This window comes from Ornithorhynchus anatinus, chromosome 9 (genome assembly GCF_004115215.2).
Source record: "Ornithorhynchus anatinus isolate Pmale09 chromosome 9, mOrnAna1.pri.v4, whole genome shotgun sequence".
Taxonomy (NCBI): Eukaryota; Metazoa; Chordata; class Mammalia; order Monotremata; family Ornithorhynchidae; genus Ornithorhynchus; species Ornithorhynchus anatinus.
The window spans coordinates 16,740,701-16,744,100 of record NC_041736.1 but is presented as its reverse complement, the minus strand read 5'-3'; the positions used below and the strand labels follow the sequence as shown (position 1 = coordinate 16,744,100).

At 44.8% G+C, this 3,400-nt stretch overlaps 1 protein-coding gene across 4 annotated transcripts in view; it reads left to right on the top strand.

Moving 5' to 3' along the window:
* The first annotated feature begins 75 nt into the window (after positions 1 to 75).
* The window catches only part of METTL8 (methyltransferase like 8), a 51,071-nt gene continuing 47,746 nt past the window's right edge, over positions 76 to 3,400 (top strand). For 3 of the 4 annotated variants that reach the window (XM_029072094.2, XM_001514324.4, XM_029072093.2), the window contains exon 1: positions 76 to 182. The gene's annotated coding sequence lies outside the window, so the exon portion shown is untranslated. The remainder of the gene's footprint in view (positions 183 to 3,400) is intronic. The other variant, XM_029072095.2, reaches the window with a different exon arrangement.

Here is a 3,400-nt window from a genome sequence, read left to right as displayed (position 1 = left end):
GGAACTACAACTCCCAGCAGGCCTTGGGACCCGCCCGCCGACCACGTGATCCGCTCGCCCAATCAGAGCCGCGTATAGAGGTGGGCCGAAGCTGAAGCTGCCCCTGGCAGCCCCTCACCTCGTGGCTAAAGGGGGAGGAGGAGGAGGGAGCTGGGCCACCACCAGCCTCTAGGAGGGTAAAGGTACGTTGCCCTTCCCCACAAGACTCCCCCCTCCAAACCTAAGTGAAAGAGAAGCCTGGTGTAGTGTCCTGGGCGTCAGGAGGTCGTGGGTTCTCATCCCTTTTTCCCACCCCCTGCCTGCTGTGTGACCTTGGGTAAGTCACTTCACTCCTCTGGGCCCCAGTGACCTCATCTGCAAAATAATTATGCTGGTGGGTGTTAAGCGCAGAGCACTGTTCCAAGCGCTGGGGGAGATAATAATAATGTTGGTATTTAAGTGCTTACTATGTGCAGAGCACTGTTCTAAGCGCTGGTGGAGATAGAGGGTCATCAGGTGGGCCCACAGTTTTAATCCCCATTTTACAGATGAGGGAAGTGAGGCACAGAGAAGTTAAGTGACTTGCCCACAGTCACACAGCTGACAAGGGGCAGAGCTGGTCAGTCACTTCACTCCCCTGGGCCTCAGTGACCTCATCTCCAAAATAATGTTGGTGGGTGTTAAGTGCAGAGCACTGTTCCAAGCGCTGGGGGAGATAATGTTGGTATTTGTTAAGCACTCACTATGTGCAGAGCACTGTTCTAAGTGCTGGGGTAGATACAAGGTGATCAGGTTGTCCCACGTGGAGCTCACAGTTTTAATCCCCATTTTACAGATGAGGTAATAGAGGCACAGAGAAGTTAAGTGACTTGCCCACAGCTACACAGCTGACAAGTGGCAGAGCTGGGATTCGAACCCATGACCTCTGACTCCCAAGCCTGTGCTCTTTCCACTGAGCCATATGCTTCTCTACATGGTCATCAGGTTGTCCCCTGGGAGGCTCACAGGCTTCATCCCCTTTTTACCGATGAGGTCCCTTAGGCCCAGAGAAGGCAAGTGACTTGCCCACAGTCACACAGCTGGCAAGTGACGAAGCTGGGATTCGAACCCATGACCTCCGACTCCCAAGCCCGGGCTCCTTCCACTGAGCCACACTGCTTCTCAGCATGCGGATTGAGACTGTGAGCTCCACATAGAACAGGGACTATGTCCAACCTGAATTGCTCATATTCATTCATTCAGTAGTATTTGAGCGCTTACTATGTGCAGAGCACTGTACTCAGCGCTTGGAATGTACAGTTTGGCAACAGAGACCATCCCTGCCCAATAAGGAGCTCACAATCTAAAAGGGGGAGACAGCAAAGCAAAACAGAAAAAATCATAAGACAGCATCATCAAGATGAATAGAATCAAGAGATATATACCTCATTAACCAAATAAATAGAGTAATAAATAATATATACAAATGAGCACAGTGCTGAGGGGAAGGGGGAAGAGCAGAGGGAAAAGGGGGGCTCAGTCTGGGAAAGCCTCCTGGAGGAGGTGAGCTCTCAGTAGGGCCCCAGTGCTTAGTACAGTGCCTGGCACATAGTAAGCACTTAACAAATACCAGTATCATTATTATTATTGTTAATAAAAGCTACTTAGGGGAATTTAAGGAAAAGACCAGTTAGTTGATAGATAGTATTTTATATTCGGTCGAAAGAGATTTTGTAGTTTGCATAAATTGTTTATCCTAGCAGGATTTTTTTTTAATGGTATTCGTTAGCATTTACTGTGTGCCAGACACTGTACTAAGGTGATACTGTCCATGTAGTAAGCGCTCAAATACTATTGAATGAATGAGCCAATCAGGTTAAAATAGTCCACATCCCACCTGGGCCTCACAGTCGTAATCCTTGTTTTACAGATGAGGTAACTGAGGCACAGACAAGTATCCTTGTTTTAAGATGAGGTAACTGAGGCACAGACAAGTTAGATGACTTGCCAAAGGGGACACAGCAGACAAGTGAAGAAGCAGAGATTAGAACCTAGGTCCCTCTGATTTGGTCCATGCCTTCCCAATTTTACCCATGTATATTAATGCTTTTCAAATGTTTCCTCATTGAAGTGTGTTGATTGGCCATTGATTAAATACCGAGTCAAAGATCATATTGGGATAAGTACTCAACTGTCTTTCCCACCACATGTCCACTCGGCCATTCCCAGGTGTTTTGCACACATACTGCCATTTTTTTTTCCCCAGTTGAGAACAAACAGTGATCTTAAACTCAGTATAATACACAATAATTTCACATTGTTTCTCTTCAGCAAAGGATAGACAATTAGTATTTTCTTAACCTCTCTTTCTTACTAAAAAACCACAAAATGGAAACTTTCTCACTCTCCAATCTGCCAAATTTTATGTAGGTGTTTCCCTCTTTATCAGAGGAATGATAAGTCTCTTGGCTGGGTATCTGGAAGAAATTCAGTGGCAGTGTTGAAGACTGCATTTTCACTTTTTCATTTCCTAAGTGCCCTCAACCAGATTTCTTTCAGTTCTTGTGTGACTTCTTCAGGTTGTGGGTATATAGTATATATAATTTTTTTATTTTGATATGTGGCTTTGGTGTGTTTTGCAGTTATTCATGAGCCCATTGTTGGGCAGGGATTGTCTCTATCTGTTGCCGAATTGTACATTCCAAGCGCTTAGTACAGTGCTCTGCACACAGTAACATCTCAATAAATGATTTAATTAATTAATTAATTAATTGACAAACTCACACAACACTCAGTCATATGGAACCAGGAACCAAGATTTGGAAAAATAAAAATAAATAATAAAATAAAGAGAGTGGTTAAGTGGTGCTTAGGGAGTGAAGAAGGGTGGCAGCAAGTGCTTTTAGAATGTTACAGGAATTGAGTCAGAGGTACAGTTGGTAGATTTTGAAAGCAGGCAGAAGATTTTTTGGGAATTGAGCAGGAGGGATCAGAGAGAGGATGGAAGGGTAGGATGGAGTTAGGGAGGTGATTTGGGTCTTTGGGGAGCTTACACCTGATGGTTTCAATTTTATCAACGAGGTCATTTGGCAACATCATCGGGCAAGAGAGATGAGAGGTGGGGACATTGAGAAGTAGTGTGGCCTAGAGGAGAGAGGATGGTCTGGGAGTCAGAAAACCTGGGTTCTCATTCTTTCTCTGCCACTTGTCTGCTGTTCAACCTTGGGCAAGTCATTACTTAGTCTGTGCTTCAGTTTATCTGTTTTATGGGCATTAAATACCGGGTTTTCCTTCCCCTTTAGACCATGAGCCCATTATGGAACAGGGACTACACCTGATCAGCATATACTGTATCTATCCTAGCGCTTAGTAAGGGACTTGTCACATAGTAAGTGCTTAATAAAGACCAGATTTATTATGATTTTTCAGGACTAAAGGATAG